Source organism: Ambystoma mexicanum, chromosome 1q (assembly GCF_040938575.1).
Source record: "Ambystoma mexicanum isolate Mex_15411 chromosome 1q, UKY_AmexF1_1, whole genome shotgun sequence".
Lineage (NCBI taxonomy): Eukaryota > Metazoa > Chordata > Amphibia > Caudata > Ambystomatidae > Ambystoma > Ambystoma mexicanum.
Window position 1 is genome coordinate 1,414,353,667 of NC_090922.1, and position 23,117 is coordinate 1,414,376,783.

Below are 23,117 nucleotides of genomic sequence, written 5' to 3' on the forward strand. Positions count from 1 at the left end.
GGGATTACTTCTTTTGGGCAACACTTTATAACTATAACAACTCACAATGCACTGGGAAGAGACAGTTGGTTTCGAATTCCAACTATACAAATCCTATGAAATAAATGGGGAAATTGATTGATTTACTTAGAAAAATATACTAGGGATCTACACAGGCAAATGGGGATTCTTCAATGGGAAACTGACTAAACTGCACAGACAAATAAAGGATTCTTCAATAGAAAAATAACTAAAATGCATAGACAAATATGTTAGAAGTTTGTCTATGGCAATGCTGAAGAGGATAGGGCTTATGCAATCTATGGCTTGGGATATATATACTTACAGGAGAGGGCTTGATTGGATAGCAGGGAGCGTCAGAGCACCACTGCTGGGACAGTCAAGTGGGCCAGTCAAGGATTTCCTCTTTCCTCCAAGGGGTACCAAGTCAGATACTAAAACTCCTGGCTCGACTGCAAGCTATGCCTCACTGTGCTGGGATGTACACTCCAGATTTCGCCAGCTGCTCACCTCAGGATTTAGTAGGAAGAGCCCTGATTTGTGGCAGAGTGACTTATTTATAGGGCAAGTGACATCACAAATGTGTCAGACTTCCCGCAGCAGGGCTTGGGTACTGTTCAAAAGTCCACTCCCATCTGTGGGCTTATAGGTCCCAAAAATGTGGGAGTGTTTTGGGAAACTGCAGGAGTTGTCATGATTCACTATGGTTTTCACTATCACCGACCTGCTGCCAACGCTTAGATTTGACTTTATGGACACATTAGGGGTCATTCCGAGGTTGGAGGTAAGGGATAAACGATGCCGGTAAAGGATTACCGGCATCGCTTAGCGCTCTGGGCTATTCCAACCAGCCAAACCGCTATTAGAGGCACCGTAAATAACGGTGCCTCTAATAGCGGCATGGGCGCGGGCACGCGGCCCATCATACCGGCAATATCGGCATGCCGAAAACTGGAGGACATCACAAGTGAAGCGGACATGCAAATACCGGCATCATGAAGGCGCTAAAAGTGGATTCCGGCATGCCGTAAATACCGGCATCGCTGACCAACCGTAAAATGCCATGTGAAGTGTTCCCAACTGCCACAGGTGCACACCATCAGCACAGGTAGAGGCAATGGAGTCTGGGCCTGAACAAAAGGAGCACACCCACACACCACACCCCTTTCCACACCAAGATCAATCCAATAGTAGCATCAACACTTCAGCTGGAGGACATGCATGCATTGCAACACCAGCAACAACACCAACACAACAGCAGGCACCACAAAGACGCAGCAGGAGAAGGAAGGTGAGTGTTACGCTCATCTGGCTCCCACAGGGGCGTCGATCGGAACTGGACAGCTGCGGTCTCCACCAACGTGACGCGTAGTGCAGAGATGACAGACTGGACTGGCCCGCCTAGTTTCGTCTGCTTGACCCGTAGAAGTATTCTCCTGAAATTGGAGAAAGGGAATTAGCCACCCGTGGATTTGAGTGATAACACCCCACTGTTCTTCCCACTAATCACCTCCGATATCTCCTTTCATAGTCTCACCTTATGTTTTTAAAAGATGAGCTCTCCACCTTGCGTGGAATGCAGGGGTGCGTAGATAACCAGTTACTTCACTGGTCCAAAGGAATTGGGAGAGTTCCAGACCAATATTGACTCTGAGGTCCCTGGCGAGGAACCGTAAGTATATAGTTCGTAAGAGTTCAAAATGTCTAATATTCACTCTTGTCCGATTCCTTTTGTCTTGCAGCTTGACCCAAGAGAAGATTGCCTCGTGGCAGCGGGTAGCGTTCAGGTAAGAGTCTGTATTACCCATCACTGTCCGGTAAATGATACTTGTGTTTAATCTGTTGCTTTCCCTCTTATTACAGGTACGGCGTGAGAAATGATGATGTTTTGATGAATAATGCCTCTGGTGGTAAAATCAGGTAAGTCTATGGCGGTAAAAGAGATTGCCTTTGTTTGTTCTCTCGGCTCACCTTGCTGTTCTTTTGTTCCCCTTAGGTGCCGGAGTTCGGCGAAGATGTGATGGAGTCTGCGCCGGATCGTGGAGGTGCTGCGAAGGCTGGTGAGTATAGCGTGGCGCTGCGGCGGGCGATGCCACGCATATCAAATTAACGTCTTTTTCCTTGTTCGAAGGCGCGATGGATCCGGAATCAGGTGAGGAATAAAAGTAATGTTCTTGTTCTAACCTTTCCTCCTTCTTCCCCTTTTCTCTAGGAGCTCCGGACTCGAGGCGGGCGTGGCAGAAGGCTGGGTGCTGACTTGCAGGCACGGTGAGCGTTACGCTGCAGGATTCAGAATAATGCGAAGCGTGTGCTGCTCTTCGGGCGTGGTTTAAATAGCCTTCAAAGTAGTCTCAGGTAAGAAGTTCCCCCAAGACCACACCCGAGTAAGAAAATAGTCCCTGAAGTAAAGTAGTCCCCTTCAGGCTGCATGTTGGCTTGGATTCTTAGAAGCATGGTCTGCATGAGATAAGTGTAAGCATATGAGCCTGGTGCCTACGGCGCCAGGACTGTACCCAGATAGCCCCTAGCCAGGGCTGCTGGGCTTTTTCTAAGCATCTGGATGCCTGCTCCCGGGACTGATGGGCCTGGTCCGGATGCCCAGGGGTAGGCATCATGACAGCACTCCCCCCAAGGCCCCTCCTAAGGTCGTTCTTCCCCTTGGCCCTGGTTTGTCTGGGAAGTTCCGATGGAATTCTTTCACCAATCGAGGTGCATGAACGTGGTCACTAGGCTCCCATGACCTTTCTTGTGGTCCGTAAGCTTTCCAGTCAATTAAATAAAAAAGTCTTGAGTTAACTATCTTAGAGGCCAGGATATTTTTAACTTCAAATTCGGGCTCCCCATCTATTAGCATGGGGTCAGGTGGATTGGTTAATCTTGTCCCGGGTTGAACTGATTTCAGAAGTGAAACGTGAAAGACGGGATGGATTTGCATATTAGAAGGTAATTCCATTTTGACGGCCACCGGGTTGATAATGGCCTTAATAGTGTAAGGTCCCAAATATCTAGGGTTAAAGGTCTGAGTTCCTTTTAGGGGTATCCCCCCAATCTGGTATTGTGGAGCATCACTCCTATGTTGGTCAGCATTTTTTTTGTATTTTTCTTTTGCTTGTTTTAAATGTTCTGTTGCCTCCTTGAAGGCTTGTGTGATAGTAGTGTGCAGATGATTCACCACAGGCATTTCTAGGTGTTGGGACGAATCGAGTTCTGAGGTTCGAGGATGATGCCCATATATGGTATAAAAGGGGCTTTGTCCGGTTCCTGAATGTACAGAGTTGTTGTATGCGTATTCGGAAATCCACAAAATATCCTTCCAATTGCCTTTGGTTTCGTGTAGCATACAACGTAGGTATTGCTCAAGAGTCTGGTTGGTTCTCTTCGTCTGACCATCGGTCTGGGGATGGTGACTGGTGGATAACCTCATGTCGATTTGCGCCAATTGACAGCATTTCTTCCAAAATTGCGAAATGAATTGACTACCTCGGTCTGAGACCAATACTGAAGGGAATCTGTGTAGTCGAACAATATTTTCAAGAAATTCCTTGGCCAAAATTTAAGCGGAAGGTAATCCCTTTAAAGGAATAAAGTGGGCCATCTTGGAAAAAAGATCCACTACAACTAGAATGGTGTTAAATCCACTACATGGAGGCAGATCAGTAATGAAGTCTAGGGACAAAGTGTGCCATGGTGTAGGTGGAATATCCAAAGGTTGTAAAAGACCAGCTGGTTTTTTCTTCAGGCTTTTGTTTTGGTCACAGATACCACAAGATAGCACAAATGACTTTACGTCTTTTCGCCAGGTAGGCCACCAAAATTGTCTCTTAATTTTAGCTTCAGTTTTTGCGACTCCTGGATGTCCTTCAATCAGCGCATCGTGATAATTGGAGATAACTAATTCTTGTAGTTCCTTGTGTGGTATGAATAGACGACCTTGATAGTAAGGTAGGTCATTGATGACTGAATAATCTTGGCCTTTCTTTACCCAGTCCTGTAGGGCTGCTGGATCGAAAAGTTGCTTGATTTTTAAATGAATATCTTCTAGAGTCTGTAGAGTAGTTATGCCAAGAATTCTTTCTTCTAAAATTATAGGCACCGGTTCTGGGTTCGAGTATGCTTCTCCCATTCCTATTAGGGATAAGGCATCTGCCTTTCCATTTTTACAACCTGGTCGATAAGTGATCACGAAATCGAATTCTGCAAAGAATAATGCCCACCTAAGTTAACGTGATGATTGGGCCTTGGCTGTCTTCAAATATTGCAAATTCCTGTGATCGGTGATTACAGTGATGGTATGCCTGGCGCCGAGAAGATAATGCCGCCAAGCCTTGAAGGCAGATTTGATGGCCAATAATTCTTTATCGGTAACTGCATAGTTTAATTTGGGTGCCGAGAATTTTCTTGATCAGAATGCTACTGGATGAAGTCGGCCGGTTTCAGGATCCTTCTGAGACAGGACAGCTCCCATGGCTAAACTGGATGCATCCGTTTCAACTATGTATGGAAGCTCGGGACGTGGGTGCTTTAAAACATGTGCAGACATGAATTTCAATTTTAGATCTTGGAAGGCTCTTTCAGCTTCTTCGGTCCACAAGAAGCGCTTGTTCTTTTGCAAGAGTGCTGTGATGGGATGTACAATATGTGAGAATTCATGGATAAATCTTCGGTAGAAATTAGCGAAGCCAAGCATGCTCTGTACTCCTTTGACTGAACTGGGTGATGGCCATTTAAGAATGGCGTCCACCTTTCGAGAGTCCATTCGGACTCCCTTTTGGGTCAGGATAAATCCAAGAAATTCGACTTCTGTAGAGTGAAAGACACATTTTTCCAATTTTGCATATAACTTGTGCTGGCGTAATTTCTCAAGGACTGCACAAACGTGCTTAACATGGTCTGATTTTGAGGCGGAGTACACTAGAATATCGTCTATGTATACGACAACACAGACGTCAATGAGTTCACGAAAGACATCGTTCATAAAATACTGGAAGGCTGCCGGTGCATTGCACAACCCGAAAGGCATCACCTGATATTCGAATAATCCGTACTTGGTGCGAAAGGCAGTCTTCCATTCATCGCCTTTCTTCACAAGTACCAGATGATATGCCCCTCGGAGATCTAACTTAGTGTAGATACAAGCATCCTTAACTTGGTCCAGTAATTCAGGGATCAGAGGCAATGGGTATCGGTTTTATACCGTAATTTGGTTTAATGCGCGGTAATCTATGCACGTTCTAAGGCCACCTTCCTTTTTAGGCACAAAGAATAGAGCTGAGGATGCAGGAGACTTGGATGGTCGAATGAAGCCATTAGCAAGGTATTGACCCAAGTATTGTCGTAGGTGAAGGTTTTCGGGCTCCGTAAGGGCGTAGATCCTGCTGCATGGGGGTTGTGCACCGGGTAAGAGATTGATTTGACAATCGTATGATCTGTGAGGTGGTAAGGTGTTTGCCTGTTCTTTCTGAAAAACATCCTGAAATTCTTGATATTCCTGAGGTAACTGCACGATTGGATTAGTGACTGTGGCCAGGCCTTTGTTCAAGGTTTTTTCCGGGTAACAGGTGTGAGCACAATCTGGGAAGGTCATTCTCTTCTCTCGCCATTCGATACAAGGATTATGTGTTTCCAACCATGGCATTCCCAGAATTATTTGGAATTGCTGAGCCTTGATTAAGTCAAACACAAAGCTTTCTCGATGCCCATCTTGACCCAACAGTTTCATCTCTGTAGTGGAATGAGTTACTGGCCCAGAGGCAATTTCAGTTCCATCGACGGTAGTGATGACATCTGTAGTGGTCCTTTTGCAAAGAGATAGGTTCATACTTGAAGCAAGTTTGTGGTCCATGTAGTTTCCTACGGCCCCACTATCAATATACGCTCTTACTGCGTGCATACGTGATGGCTGCCTTGGATCAATAAGGACCATTTGTATGATTAGGTGCGAGGTCTGAGTGTCCTTCTTTAAGCTCGGCAAGCGGACCTCTATTCTTGTTGGGCGTGGTCGTTTCCCGAAGCAGACTTAGTATGGATTTTGTCCGCAGCTCCTACCACCCTTTTGGGTAGTTTTACCGGGCAATCCCGTAGAAAATGTCCTGAGGTTCCACAGTACAGACACAAGTGCAATTGCCGTCTCTTTTCTCTTTCCTTCGGAGTTAAAGGTCCTTTAACCCCCCCGATCTGAATGGGTTCTGGTGCATCTGTTCCTTTGGGGGTAACGTTGGGTTTAACCAACACTCGATTCTCGAACTTAGCTTGATCAGCCTTTCTATTCTGAAGTCGGTGATCTATCTGGACCACTAAGTCTATGTATTCAGCGCAATCCTGAGGTGGGTTCACAACTTGAGCCAAAACATCTTTCAGTTCTCCTCGCAGTCCACGATGGAATAATGTAATTCGTTTTACCTCAGGCCATCCGGTTTCCACCACCAACCTATTGAAGGTAGCGATATAGGCTAGCAGATCCTGGTTACCCTGTCGCAGGGACAAAAGTTCGTTATCCAGGGCCTGTCCCTGTGAATGTCGGGCGAATAGTCTTTCCATGCTCATTTGAAAACCCTAAAAATCCCGAAGAAGAGGGTCATCCTGGTTGACTAGTGGAATTGACCAATCAGCTGCGCTGCCACTGAGGTATGATAGTACAAAGGCTACTTTGGCTTGATCGTTTGGAAATGCTCCAGGTCTGCATAAAAAGTGCAGGCGGCATTGGTTCATAAACACGGCAAACCTTTTGGGGTCCCCAGCAAAGCGTTCGGGTGGAGCTAAAGGAATCGTTCCTGGTAGAATTCCTTGCACAGGGTTGCTTGATGAAACAGGAGTTGGGTTTCCCCCGAGTCCAGGTAGGGGTGTTTGCCCAGCCTGGCTTTGCAGTAGTTGTCTAGCAAGGTCTTCAGTGCGCTCCTTCAACACAATCAGTTCTCTCCTGAGAGCATTAGTTTCTTGGCGGGCGGAATGTACTTCAGCCCTAAGTTCCCCTAATAATTGGGCCAGTTGGTCAGTTTCTGAGGTCTCCATAACGCCCGGGTGGGAATTTGTAGGGAGGCTTCGCATTCTGTTATGCTCATCTGGCTCCCACAGGGGCGTCGATCGGAACTGGACAGCTGCGGTCTCCACCAACGTGACGCGTAGTGCAGAGATGACAGACTGGACTGGCCCGCCTAATTTCGTCTGCTTGACCCGTAGAAGTATTCTCCTGAAAGTGGAGAAAGGGAATTAGCCACCCATGGATTTGAGTGATAACACCCCACTGTTCTTCCCACTAATCACCTCCGATATCTACTTTCATAGTCTCACCTTATGTTTTTAAAAGATGAGCTCTCCACCCTAAGTGGAAAGCAGGGGCGCGTAGATAACCAGTTACTTCACTGGCCCGAAGGAATTGGGAGAGTTCTAGACCAATATTGACTCTGAGGTCCCTGGCGAGGAACCGTAAGTATATAGTTCGTAAGAGTTCAAAATGTCTAATATTCACTCTTGTCCGATTCCTTTTGTCTTACAGCTTGCCCCAAGAGAAGATTGCCTCGTGGCAGCTGGTAGCGTTCAGATAAGAGTTTGTATTACCCAACACTGTCCGGTAAATGATACCTCTGTTTAATCTGTTGCTTTCCCTCTTATTACAGGTGCGGCGTGAGGAATTATGACGTCTTGATGAATAATGCCTCTGGCAGTAAAATCTATGGTGGTAAAAGAGATTGCCTTTGTTTATTCTCTCGGCTCACCTTGCTGTTGTTTTGTTCCCCTTAGGTGCCGGAGTTCGGCGAAGATGTGATGGAGACTGCACCGGATCGTGGAGGTGCTGCGAAGGCTGGTGAGTATAGCGTGGCGCTGCGGCGGGCGATGCGACGCATATCAAATTAACGTCTTTTTACGTGTTCGAAGGCGCGATGGATCCGGAATCAGGTGAGGAATAAAAGTAATGTTCTTGTTCTAACCTTTCCTCCTTCTTCCCCTTTTTTTCTAGGAGCTCCGGACTCGAGGTGAGCGTTACGCTGCAGGATGTAGAATAACGCGAAGCGTGTGCTGCTCTTCGGGCGTGGTTTAAATAGCCTTCAAAGTAGTCCCAGGTAAGAAGTTCCCCCAAGACCACACCCGAGTAAGTAAATAGTCCCTGAAGTAAAGTAGCCCCCTTCAGGCTTCACATTGGCTTGGATTCTTAGCAGCATGGTCTGCATGAGGTAAGTGTAAGCATATGAGTGTGGCACCTATGGCGCCAGGACTGACCCCTTCTATGAGCCTGGTGCCTACGGTGCCAAGACTGTACCCAGATAGCCCCTAGCCGGGGCTGCTGGGCTTTTTCTAAGCATCTGGATGCCTGCTCCCGGGACTGATGGGCCTGGTCCGGATGCCCGGGGTTAGGCATCATGACAGTGAGACAGGCCCAGCATGCCCCACCAATGCAGCCAGCGTAACCATGCATGCAGCCCCCAATCCCAAACATCAGAGCCAACCCAACCCCGGAGCACAACCACACCCTGTACCGTCTGGACCGGGACACCATCAACACCATCGTGGACATGATACACGATTGTCAGCCTCATTGAAATACGCATCGCCATCCCCCCTCTACTGAAGGTAGTGTTAGTGCTCCACTTCCTTTCCACAGCCACCTACCAGCACACAGTGGGGCACATGCATGGCAAATCACCACCCTTATTCACTCGCATCCTGAAGCAAGTGCTGGATGCCCTCCTCAAGCACACAACAGAATACATATCCCTACCACGGACTCCCCAGGAGATTCTTGAAACAAAAGGTGGCCTCCATGCCATGGAGGTGGTTTACCACAATCGCAAGCAATACCACTCCAACCAGGTGCAGATGGGAGGCGACACAAGCAAGATCATCACACATTGTTGTGCCCGATATCCCGGATCAACCACAGATATGCCGCATGTCACGGACCGAGGTGTATGCGTACACAATGCATGAGCAACAACACGGCAGAGCACACCTTCTATCATCTTGAAGATGCAACCCACACCATTATTCCATGGCACAGGACACATGGAGGGCCTAAAAATGGTGTGCATACATCCAGGGACATATGCATGTGGCCAACGATAATCTGGCGGCATGTGTATCCAACGCAACGTGCCCCTGCCCCCTGACATTGAACTGCAACCACCTGGTGATGATGAAGGGGATGAAGAAGAAGTGGCTGCACATCATTGCGGTGCCGATGCACAGGAGGGACGTGCTGTGCGTCAGTCAGTGATTTCACAATATTACTGACACACATGGCTGCAGAGGGTGACATGATAGTTTGACAGAGGGCACTGGGTGTGGGGGAACATGCACACTATGCACTGTATATGAATAAATGACACATGCGCAATGATGAATGTCCACTCAGGTCTTGCTTTTGACAGAACGGGTGTATTGAACTTAGCAATAACCCTCCCCCACACTCTCCCTCCTCCCCCTGCCCCCACAACTCCCCCACACACCCTGCTCCCCTTCCCCCACACACCCTCACCCCCTCCTTCTCCCCCCACAACTCCCCCACACATGTCCCATCAAGTCTCTAATGCCTACATCAGGCTGCCCAGACTATGAATTAGCACTCCCTGGACCTGGTGGCGGCATGTCTGGCCGGCGCAGGGTGTGTGACGGGTGTGTGATGACCTGCGGAGCGGGCTGGTCTGGGTAGAGCTTGACGAGGATGGTGTGGCCGCCTGCTCAAATGGGTTGTCGGACACCCTGACTCCATGGCATCGGCTATGCGGCTGAGTACCTGCTGCAGGGCGGATACCTCCTCGCACAGGCGGCTAGTGTTCTCCGTAAATATCTTGCCCATGGAGGCAGTGTTGTCTGAGATGGTCCTGCCTAGAGAGGCGATGTTCTCCTGCCACTCCTGCCTTGCCTGGGCTTTGTCCTCAGTGAACTGCCGCACAAGGGCAGTCATTGGCCCTGTGGGTGCCCCTGTGGAGGTGGACGGTTCCTGGGTGTCATGCTCGGCCTCACTACTCGCCACTATCGGACTAAAGGGCCCTTCAATTGACTCCCACCTAGACTGCTCCGGGGTGGTGGCGTGGTCTGTCTCAAGGGATGAGATTTGGGGGATGCCTGTGGACTGGGCGTGCGGGGCAGTTCTGAGGAATCATCCTCCACGGGCACCCATACCTCATCATGTGCCTCCTTCACAGCCTGGGGTGCTGTGGCTGCCACCTCCCCAGCCAAACCTGACTCCTCCGAGTGTGGTGCCTCGGCTGCTTCCTCTGGCTGTGCAATAGGTGTTGGCGCTTTCGCCTCTACGGCCCTTGGCATCACCGGCGCACAGGCAACCTGGGGTGTTTTCACTGGTGGTGCACCACGGCCCTTGGGTTGGCTCTTCAAGGTGGAAGGCCGGTTGGCCTCATCACGGGCCCTCTTCCGGGGTGTGGTTTCCACGGGGGTTGAGTCCTGGGCATCGCTGTCATGGTCAGAGCCTGTCGGGGTCGAAGATAGGGACGGCATGGGTGATGTTTTGATAGGCATCATATATACATTTGTACAATTGATCAGCCACACAATCGAGGGTAATAGGCATTTGAGTTTGGATGATCAAGTTGTTTGATACATGGGTGGGTTAAGCAGGCATACGTCGGGGGGGTCACTCATGTTGGCCAAGACCTATGGTATGTGACATGCATATTTGTTGGGGCCTACATGCTGTCTGACTTATGACATTTACATTTTGTGTGGTATGTGTCAGGTACGGCATTGCCTTGCTGCAGGCATCTACATGTGTCTGTGATGCATCCAACAACTTTGCTGGGAGTGTGTGTGTGTTGGGCCATGGCTTGGCTCTTTGGATGGACACATTGGTTGACTTTCATCAGACTCTGCATTACAGTGTTTTCTTAGGACACTCACCTCCATCCGCCGATGTTGTGGCGCTACACTCCATGTCACCGACACCTTCTCTATCCCCTCAATGCCAATCATGCTGGCGCAGATGTCAGCTAGCATCTCCAACTCGTCTTCGTTGAAGTGCTCCTTTGCGATGGCGGGCGGCGCCCTTCTTAACGACCTTGGGCATTCTGGTGTGTAAGTAGAAGAGTTTCCAACAAACAGCAGAGTCCCACAGATCCTGTGTGCTCAGGATGGCAATGGATTGTGTTTTTAAAGATGGCTGCCGTGCTCCTTCCCGTTCCTGTGCGATGATGCTACTTCCGGTTCCGCTTATTTACGGTGACCATTATTAGCGGTCACCGCTATTAGCGGTCACCGCTAATGCCGCATTGGTTCATGCTGGTAGTGCAATCTGCGCTATGCATGATGACGCTAAGGGTATTTTTCGTGCCTTTAATGGAATGGCGGTAAGGACAGTTACCTCCAAACTCGGAATGACCCCCATTGACTTTGGTGCTGCACCTTCTCAACTCTCATGCTGGACCTCCCCCTGATCTCATACTCAGGGTGGCCCTGAATCATGCTGTATCCATCATCTTCTTGAATCCTTGCCTACATTTTCTATTCCCTGCAACATTACGTGTTTTACTAACCTCTGAAACTGTATTCGCTCTCCCCTCTGCTTCTCTGCTCCTTTTCACTGTTTTATTCTCGGTTCTCCCCTCTCCCTCCTTCTCTCCTCACACCCTCCCTTACTTTTTTCTATGCACTTACTCCATCAGAATTGTCCCTGGACCAAGTATGATAGTAACAAATGTTTGTCTCCTTCCCCCTTCCCATACTTGTTCCCTCCCCCCTCCAGCACTATCTGAAATGTCATCAGGCCCAATACGATAGTCACAGGTTTTGTTCATCTCCCTCCTTTCTCCTCCCATTTCCCTCACCTCTTGTAAATCTCCGACTCTACCAGAAAAGTCATCAGGCCTAGTACGGTAGTTGCGTTTCTGTTTCCATTTCCTTCTTATCTGTGTTTTAGCTCTTGCATTATCTAAAATATCGCCTGGCCGAGTACGATAGTTATTTCACATTCTTGTTGTTCATGGCCTTGTAAGAATGTCACTGTATTTTCCCTTGTTCACGCCCTTGCCTTGAAGCGCTATGAAACGCATTGTGTATAGGCGCTATATAAATAAACTATCATATCAAATCATATCATAAACCAGGGGAGGAGACCTATCCATCATCTTCCTTCGACAGGGTGGCTTGGTTTGGCTCAGGGACAGAGAAATATCCCTGCATGACAAGTGCCCTTAATCTTTATATTTCGACGCATTTTTGCACTCTAGATTTTATTGCGAATCAAATTACCCTATTAAGAGGTTTGTGGGTTATTCCATTGCAGAGCTACAGTTTTCCCTCATTTACCCCAGAATTATATCTGTGAAAAATATGGCGCTCGATAGCCGGAATATGGATCATATTCTGCATGTTTTCTCAAATGTGTATGGTTCTCACCTTCATATGGAGGGCCACATGACGTTTTCCTAAATAACTAGGGGTGTGTAGGCCCCACCAAAATAATTTTCGGGTGACCAGAAGCGCCTGGCCGGCATCTTTTCAGAAATCGTAACATGAAAATTGTGTGACAGATTTCCATTTTTATGGGCCAAAAAACGCTTCTCCCATTTTACACAATGGGAAATAAACTCCCTCATTTACCTGACCCCCACCCTTGCCATGTGTCTGTTCCTGGCTGTGACATAAAGAGGGAGTCCTGTGTTTAGATTAGCTCAGAGCTTCAAGAGCTAATTGCCAGCTATGGCCAATTTCTATGGCCGTTTGTGGGGCCCAGGGTCATAAACTGGAAAGCAGAACTTGTTCTTATCTCGCCACACCACAAAAGTGATCGCTAACAGCATTTAGTTTGTATTTTTAAAAGAATGGCCTCAGGTCTGCACTGAGATAGGCCTAAATCCCCACGGCAACATGGGCTTTTGAATCTAGTTTCACATTTGAAGACACAAGCAGAGAGAAACAAAACCAAGATTAGGCCTGCCCCCACTTAGCCAACATGGCCTTTTAACTCCATTGTACTTTCAAATGAACTCTTGGAAATGCACACAATTTTAACATGTAAAACCCTAGTAGTTCTCTGCACAAAATGGTTAAAGAAGCGCAACATAATCATAATTTTGGAGGCTTTTGTTGTACATCTAGATGTGCAGAGTGTCACTTTAAAGCAAAATTTAAATTACATTGGGCCTCATTACGACCCTGGCGGAATGGGTTAAACGGCGCCATAAAAGGCTGCAGCGGCGTTCAACCCGTTCCTCCACATTACGAGGTCCCCTCGCGGGACACGTTAAGCACACCTGGGAAAACCAAGCGTGCATACCGGGTCCCGCGAGGGGAAGAGGGAGCAAACAACGGGCCATCTCGTAATGGCCCGTTGTTTACTCCCTCTCCCATTCCCATTCAGCCCTCTGGGGGCTGAAATGGGAATGGGGATGAACCGTGTCAGTGTCCTCGAGTGAGGAATTACCGGGCCATCCGAACTCGGAATGGTCCGGTAAGTCCTCATTCCGAGGACACGGACACGGATGCGGTTTTGCCGGCAGCCATGCCGCCAATAGCGGCATGGCTACCGGCATACCTCGTAATGAGGCCCATTGTGTTGCTTTCATCCGTGAAAAAATCTTCATTTTACTGCAGTTCAACATCCCCTTGTAGATTCTGTGTATTGTTGTTTTCTCTGTGGTGGGCTCATGATGGACAGAATCCAAGTTCATATTGTACAGTCTTGCACACATTGTGATGCACATTACTTTAGTATAAAGGGAAAAACGGAATTATCCCTGAAATGTCTGCAGACAATGCTGACATCCCATTAAGGGTTCTGTGTACTGTAGTTTCTGAGGATGTTGCTTCAGCTTTCTCATAATTTGGCAACTCCTGCCATGTGTCTTTCCCTTATGTAAGGCAATTATCATTTTTATGCATCTCAATATTTTGATGCTCAATTTCCCTCCTTTTTGCTTTGAAAGTGCAGGGCCTCATTTCCACATGATTTCAGTACCGGCCTGAGAATTTGGGGAGTCCTCTCACCCCACAATCCTAGTCAGGTAGTTTCTGCCTTTCCCGGGCCACATGAGTGGAGATTTTCCCCCAGTGAAGTAGTTAAGACTTTGCTAGATTCCTCACAAAACCCAGATCATCCAGGCAAGTCACCCACTTGTTTCCATTATACCTTTTCATTAAGCTATAACTACTCAAGGAAGCATCTTCTGGGGAATCCAGATTCACACATATGGAATTTAGGTCACTTCCCAAGAGGACCTAGCCCCGGTTGGTCATTGACAGCCAATCGGTAATAACATCCGTCAAAAGATATAAGACTTGGTCAATACTGCAAATCAAGTGGTGCCACTAGATGTTAAGCAGCATTTTACGCTTCAATGCCGCCATTGAGAGAGAGACCAGGGCTGCAAGCAACCCTAGAATAAAGTGAGAATGCCGAGAGCCTGAATATATATATATATATGTTCAAATAAACACACATTAAATAATTGTCATTATTTATTGACTATCTCAAAGTGGTAAATTTCACATTTCCAACACTTCCAGCACACTATGTATAAAGGCCACGAGATTATTTAAAGCAAACGAACACACAAATTGCGAACAAAGTGAACACGAGATTTAAAAATGAGACTCAATATGAAACATAAATCATGGCAAGAACCACAGCCAAATAAAATTGCAATCTCCCTGTCACGAGCCCTGTTATAAATAACAGAAGCCAACTGATCCTATCCTAGGGATGTCACGTCACCTCGGGTGTACGTAGGGAAATGCGCTGTACATTTCAAACACATTTCCATTCTGTAACTGACCCAGAAGCGGCGGGTGTAAAGATGTCAGGACCAGAGAGAAAGTGGATACTGTGATGAATATGAAATATACATAGAGTAAAAACACAGAAATACACCGATAAACAGAAACCTCTGCAATAGTGGGAAAGATAACCATCACCAGACACTCAGGTGTCGATTCATGGAATTAATGTGCGCCGATAATTCCCGCGCAGAGGTGCCAAAACGTGCGATTCGCAGTAAAAGTGCGAAAATCGCAGTGCAAGTGCGAAAAACGCAGGGAAACCAGCGCACATCGATTCATGGAAGGCCGGGCGCGAGAAAAATATCGGATGTGCGCTGAAAAAGTGCGTGGCGCACGCCGGCGCACAGGATATCTAACGACGTGCGCCACGGCCACAGCGAAATCGCACATAGCGCGGCGCACACAACAAAAGTAGGGGGAACACGGGGCGTAACATTCGGAATGGGGAACAACTCATCAAAATGTGTGCGTCACGGGGGAAGTACAGGAGGCAAGTGCGCGGAACGCCCACACGCTCGCCTACAACACATATTCATGGAATCCAATAGGGCAAACCAGCGCACGGTCAAACCAGCGCACAGGCCCAAACACGTCCAAAAAGCACCTATATACAGCTATGATGAATGTCACATACTGTGGCCCTCTAAGACAAATGACGTGCAAAGGGGTACGCGACAAACACGGACACCCGCTGTGTGAAAAATAGCGTGTGCGTGTATTCTGTGCTGCGCGGAAATTCCCATTCGCGATTGGCTGGGTACGTGTATTCCGGGGTGCGCGGGAAGTTCCACACGCGAATTGCCTGGGTCTCTGTATTCCGGGGTGCACGGGAAGTCCCACACACGATTGGCCTGGGTACGTGTATTCCGGGGTGCGCAGGAAGTTCCACACGCGAATTGCCTGGGTCCGTGTATTCCGGGGTGTGCGGGAAGTCCCACACGCGATTGGCCTGGGTACGTGTATTCCGGGGTGCGCGGGAAGTTCCACATGCGATATCAGCAGGGTACGTGGATTCCGGGATGCGTGTGAAGTTCCACACGCTAATTCTGCAGGGTACGTGTATTCCGGGGTGCGCGGGAAGTTCCACACGCGATTTCAGCAGGGTACGTGGATTCCGGGGTGCGCGTGAAGTTCCACACGCTAATTCTGCAGGTTACGTGTATTCTGGGGTGCGCGGGAAGTTCCACACGCGATTTCAGCAGGGTACGTGTATTTCGGGGGTGCCGGGTAGTACTACACGTGAATTGACCGTGTGGGTCCTCCCAGGTGTTCCCTCTACACCCTCCAAGGCCCCTGCAGGCAGCCCACACCACAGGGGACTACCCTGCAGCCCTACTCATGTCACGCAGGCAGCCCATCCACCATGGCCATGCCCCCCAGCCAACCCACATGTCACCTTGCACTACTGATCACCAACGCATGTCTCCCAGCACCCCCACCCACCAGCATCCAGGGGCACCCTCCACCAGGCCCCCACACATGTCTCCCACCACCCCCACCCCCCAGCAGTCAGGAGCACCTGCCAGCAGGCCCACACACATGTCTCCCACCACCCCCACCCCCCAGCAGTCAGGGGCATCCTCCACCAGGCCCCCACTGATGTCCACCTCATGTCCCCCTGCACCTCCACCCCCCAGCAGTCAGGGGCACCCTCCACCAGGCCCCCACTCATATCCCCCTGCACCCACACCCCCCAGCAGCCAGGGGCACCCTCCACCAGGCCCCCACTCATGTCCCCCTGCACCCCCACCCCCCAACAGTCAGGGGCACCCTCAACCAGGCCCCCACTCATGTCCGCCTGCACCCCCACCCCCCAGCAGTCAGGGGCACCCTGCACCAGGCCCCCACTCATGTCCTCCTGCACCCCCACCCCCCAGCAGTCAGGGGCAGCCTCCACCAGGCCCCCACTCATGTCCCCCAGCACCCCCAACCCCCACCAGTCAGGGACACCCTCCACCAGGCCCCCACTCATGTCCCCCTGCACCCCCACCACCCAGCACTGTGGTGCACCCTCCACCAGGCCCCCACTCATGTCCAACTCATGTCTCCCAGCACCCCCACCCCCCAGCAGTCAGGTGCACCCTCCACCAGGCCCCCACTCATGTCCCCCTGCACCCACACCCCGCAGCAGTGCAGGAAACCTGCCAGCAGGCCCCCACACATGTCCCCCTGCACCCCTACCCCCCAGCAGTCAGGAGCAGTATCCACCAGGCCCCCACTCATGTCCAACTCATGTCCCCCTGCACCCCCACCCCCCATCAGTCAGGGGCACCCTCCACCAGGACCCCACTCATGTCCCCCTGCACTCCCACCCCCCAGCAGTCAGCGGCAGCCTCCACCAGGCCCCCACTCATGTCCAAATCATGTCCCCCTGCACCCCCACCCCCCAGCAGTCAGGGGCACCCTCCACCAGGCCCCCACTCATGTCCCCCTGTACCCCCACCCCCCAGCAGTCAGGGGCACCCTCCACCAGGCCCCCACTCATGTCCCCCTGCACCCCCACCCCCCAGCAGTCAGGGGCACGCCCCACCAGGCCCCCACTCATGTCCCCCTGCACCCCCACCCCCCAGCAGCCAGGGGCACCCTCCACCAGGCCCCCACTCATGTCCCCCTGCACCCTCACCCCCCAGCAGTCAGGGGCACCCTAAACCAGGCCTCCACTCATGTCCCCCTGCACCATCACCCCCCAGCAGTCAGGGGCACCCTCCACCAGGCCCCCACTCATGTCCAACTCATGTCCCCCTGCACACCCACCCCCCAGCAGTCAGGGGCACCCTCCACCAGGCCCCCACTCATGTCCCCTTGCACCCCCACCCCCAGCACTGTGGGGCACCCTCCACCAGGTCCCCACTCATGTCTCCCAGCACCCCCACCCCCCACCAGCCAGGGGCACCCTCCACCAGGCCCCCACTCATGTCCCCCTGCACCCCCACCCCCCCAGCACTGTGGTGCACCCTCCACCAGGCCCCCACTCATGTCCAACTCATGTCTCCCAGCACCCCCACCCCCAGAAGTCAGGTGCACCCTCCACCAGGCCCCCACTCATGTCCCCCTGCACCCACACCCCCAGCAGTGCGGGGCACCTGCCAGCAGGCCCCCACACATGTCCCCCTGCACCCCCACCCCCCAGCAGTCAGGGGCAGCTTCCACCAGGCCCCCACGCATGTCCAACTCATGTCCCCCTGCACCCCCACCCCCCAGCAGTCAGGGGCACCCTCCACCAGGCCCCCACTCATGTCCCCCTGCACCCCCAGCCCCCAGCAGTCAGGGGCACCCTCCACCAGGCCCCCACTCATGTGCCCCTGCACACCCACCCCCCAGCAGTCAGGGGCACCCTCCACCAGGCCCCCACTCATGTCCCCCTGCACCCCCACCCCCCAGCAGCCTGGGGCACCCTCCACCAGGCCCCCACTCATGTCCCGCTGCAGCCCCACCCCCCAGCAGTCAGCACCCTCCAACAGGCCCCCACTCATGTTTCCCTGCACCCCACCCCCCAGAAGTCAGGTGCACCCTCCACCAGGCCCCCACTCATGTCCCCCTGCACCCACATCCCCCAGCAGTGCGGGGCACCTGCAAGCAGGCCCCCACACATGTCCCCCTGCACCCCCACCCCCCAGCAGTGCAGGGCACCCTCCACCAGGCCCCCACTCATGTCTCCCAGCACCCACACCCCCCAGCAGTCAGGGGCACCCTCCACCAGGCCCCCACTCATGTCCCCCTGCACCCCCACCCCCCAGCAGTCAGGGGCGCCCTCCACCAGGCCCCCACTCATGTCCCCCTGCACCCACACCCCCCAACAGTGCAGGGCACCCTCCACCAGGCCCCCACTCATGTCTCCCAGCACCCCTACCCCCCATCAGCCAGGGGCACCCTCCACCAGGCCCCCACTCATGTCCCCCTGCACCCCCACCCCCCAGCACTGTGGTGCACCCTCCACCAGGCCCCCACTCATGTCTCCCAGCACCCCCACCCCCCACCAGTCAGGGGCAGCCTCCACCAGGCCCCAACTCATGTCCAACTCATGTCCCCCTGCACCCCCACCCCCCAGCAGTGCAGGGCACCCTCCACCAGGCCCCCACTCATGTCTCCCAGCACCCCTACCCCCCATCAGCCAGGGGCACCCTCCACCAGGCCCCCACTCATGTCCCCCTGCACCCCCACCCCCCAGCACTGTGGTGCACCCTCCACCAGGCCCCCACTCATGTCTCCCAGCACCCCCACCCCCCACCAGTCAGGGGCAGCCTCCACCAGGCCCCAACTCATGTCCAACTCATGTCCCCCTGCACCCCCACCCCCCAGCAGTTAGGGGCACCCTCCACCAGGCCCCCACTCATGTCCCCCTGCACCCCACCCCCCAACAGTCAGGGGCACCCTCCACCAGGCCCCCACTCATGTCCCCCTGCACCCCCAACCCCCAGCAGTCAGGGGCACCCTCCACCAGGCCCCCACTCATGTCCCCCTGCACCCCCACCCCCCAGCAGCCAGGGGCACCCTCCACCAGGCCCCCACTCATGTCTCCCAGCACCCCCACCCCCCACCAGTCAGGGGCAGCCTCCACCAGGCCCCCACTCATGTCCAACTCATGTCCCCCTGCACCCCCACCCCCCAGCAGTTAGGGGCACCCTCCACCAGGCCCCCACTCAAGTCCCCCTGCACCCCCACCCCCCAACAGTCAGGGGCACCGTCCACCAGGCCCCCACTCATGTCCCCCTGCACCCCCACCCCCCAGCAGTCAGGGGCACCCTCCACCAGGCCCCCACTCATGTCCCCCTGCACCCCCACCCCCCAGCAGCCAGGGGCACCCTCCACCAGGCCCCACTCATGTCCCCCTGCAGCCCCACCCCCCAGCAGTCAGCACCCTCCAACAGGCCCCCACTCATGTTTCCCTGCACCCCCACCCCCCAGAAGTCAGGTGCACCCTCCACCAGGCCCCCACTCATGTCCCCCTGCACCCACATCCCCCAGCAGTGCGGGGCACCTGCCAGCAGGCCCCCACACATGTCCCCCTGCACCCCGACCCCCCAGCAGTGCAGGGCACCCTCCACCAGGCCCCCACTCATGTCTCCCAGCACCCACACCCCCCACCAGTCAGGGGCACCCTCCACCAGGCCCCCACTCATGTCCCCCTGCACCCCCACCCCCCAGCACTGTGGTGCACCCTCCACCAGGCCCCCACTCATGTCCCCCTGCACCCCCACCCCCCAGCAGCCAGGGGAACCCTCCACGAGGCCCCCACTCATGTCCCCCTGCACCCCCACCCCCCAGCAGTCAGGGGCACCCTCCACCAGGCCCCCACTCATGTCTCCCAGCACCCCCACCCCCCAGAGGTCAGGTGCACCCTCCACCAGGCCCCCACTCATGTCCCCCTGCACCCACACCCCCAGCAGTGCGGGGCACCAACCAGCAGGCCCCCACACATGTCCCCCTGCACCCCCACCCCCCAGCAGTCAGGGGCAGCCTCCACCAGGCCCCCACTCATGTCCAACTCATGTCCCCCTGCACCCCCACCCCCCAGCAGTCAGGGGCACCCTCCACCAGGCCCCCACTCATGTCCCCCTGCACCCCCACCCCCCAGCAGTCAGGGGCACCCTCCACCAGGCCACCACTCATGTCCCCCTGCACCCCCACCCCCCAGCAGTCAGGGGCACCCTCCACCAGGCCCCCACTCATGTCCCCCTGCACCCCCACCCCCCAGCAGTAAGGGGCGCCCTCCACCAGGCCCCCACTCATGTCCCCCTGCACCCACACCCCCCAACAGTGCAGGGCACCTGCCAGCAGGCCCCCACACATGTCCCCCTGCACCCCCACCCCCCAGCAGTGCAGGGCACCCTCCACCAGGCCCCCACTCATGTCTCCCAGCACCCCTACCCCCCACCAGCCAGGGGCACCCTCCACCAGGCCCCCACTCATGTCCCCCTGCACCCCCACCCCCCAGCACTGTGGTGCACCCTCCACCAGGCCCCCACTCATGTCTCCCAGCACCCCCACGCCCCACCAGTCAGGGGCAGCCTCCACCAGGCCCCCACTCATGTCCAACTCATGTCCCCCTGCACCCCCACCCCCCAGCAGTTAGGGGCACCCTCCACCAGGCCCCCACTCATGTCCCCCTGCACCCCACCCCCCAACAGTCAGGGGCACCCTCCACTAGGCCCCCACTCATGTCCCCCTGCACCCCCAACCCCCAGCAGTCAGGGGCACCCTCCACCAGGCCCCCACTCATGTCCCCCTGCACCCCCACCCCCCAGCAGCCAGGGGCACCCTCCACCAGGCCCCCACTCATGTCTCCCAGCACCCCCACCCCCCACCAGTCAGGGGCAGCCTCCACCAGGCCCCCACTCATGTCCAACTCATGTCCCCCTGCACCCCCACCCCCCAGCAGTTAGGGGCACCCTCCACCAGGCCCCCACTCATGTCCCCCTGCACCCCCACCCCCCAACAGTCAGGGGCACCGTCCACCAGGCCCCCACTCATGTCCGCCTGCACCCCCACCCCCCAGCAGTCAGGGGCAGCCTCCACCAGGCCCCCACTCATGTCCCCCAGCACCCCCACCCCCACCAGTCAGGGACACCCTCCACCAGGCCCCCCCTCATGTCCCCCTGCACCCCCACCACCCAGCACTGTGGTACACCCTCCACCAGGCCCCCACTCATGTCCAACTCATGTCTCCCAGCACCCCCACCCCCCAGCAGTCAGGTGCACCCTCCACCAGGCCCCCACTCATGTCCCCCTGCACCCACACCCCCCAGCAACGCGGGGCACCTGCCAGCAGGCCCCCACACATGTCCCCCTGCACCCCTACCCCCCAGCAGTCAGGAGCAGCATCCACCAGACCCCACTCATGTCCAACTCATGTCCCCCTGCACCCCCACCCCCCAGCAGCCAGGGGCACCCTCCACCAGGCCCCCACTCATGTCCGCCTGCACCCCCACCCCCCAGCAGTCAGGGGCACCCTCCACCAGGCCCCCACTCATGTCCCCCTGCACCCCCACCCCCCAGCAGTCAGGGGCAGCCTCCACCAGGCCCCCACTCATGTCCCCCAGCACCCCCACCCCCACCAGTCAGGGACAACCTCCACCAGGCCCCCACTCATGTTCCCCTGCACCCCCACCACCCAGCACTGTGGTGCACCCTCCACCAGGCCCCCACTCATGTCCAACTCATGTTTCCCAGCACCCCCACCCCCCAGCAGTCAGGTGCACCCTCCACCAGGCCCCCACTCATGTCCCCCTGCACCCACACCCCCCAGCAGTGCGGGGCACCTGCCAGCAGGCCCCCACACATGTCCCCCTGCACCCCTACCCCCCAGCAGTCAGGAGCAGCATCCACCAGGCCCCCACTCATGTCCAACTCATGTCCCCCTGCACCCCCAACCCCATCAGTCAGGGGCACCCTCCACCAGGACCCCACTCATGTCCCCCTGCACCCCCACCCCCCAGCAGTCAGGGGCAGCCTCCACCAGGCCCCCACTCATGTCCAACTCGTGTCCCCCTGCACCCCTACCCCCCAGCAGTCAGGAGCAGCATCCACCAGGCCCCCACTCATGTCCAACTCATGTCCCCCTGCACCCCCACCCCCATCAGTCAGGGGCACCCTCCACCAGGACCCCACTCATGTCCCCCTGCACCCCCACCCCCCAGCAGTCAGGGGCACCCTCCACCAGGCCCCCACTCATGTCCCCCTGCACCCCCACCCCCCAGCAGTCAGGGGCAGCCTCCACCAGGCCCCCACTCATGTCCCCCAGCACCCCCACCCCCACCAGTCAGGGACAACCTCCACCAGGCCCCCACTCATGTTCCCCTGCACCCCCACCACCCAGCACTGTGGTGCACCCTCCACCAGGCCCCCACTCATGTCCAACTCATGTTTCCCAGCACCCCCACCCCCTAGCAGTCAGGTGCACCCTCCACCAGGCCCCCACTCATGTCCCCCTGCACCCACACCCCCCAGCAGTGCGGGGCACCTGCCAGCAGGCCCCCACACATGTCCCCCTGCACCCCTACCCCCCAGCAGTCAGGTGCAGCATCCACCAGGCCCCCACTCATGTCCAACTCATGTCCCCCTGCACCCCCACCCCCATCAGTCAGGGGCACCCTCCACCAGGACCCCACTCATGTCCCCCTGCACCCCCACCCCCCAGCAGTCAGGGGCAGCCTCCACCAGGCCCCCACTCATGTCCAACTCGTGTCCCCCTGCACCCACACCCCCCAGCAGTCAGGGGCACCCTCCACCAGGCCCCCACTCATGTCCCTCTGCACCCCCACCCCCAAGCAGTCAGGGGCACCCTCCACCAGGCCCCCACTCATGTCCCCCTGGACCCCCACCCCCCAGCAGTCAGGGGCACGCCCCACCAGGCCCCCACTCATGTCCCCCTGCACCCCCACCCCCACAGCATC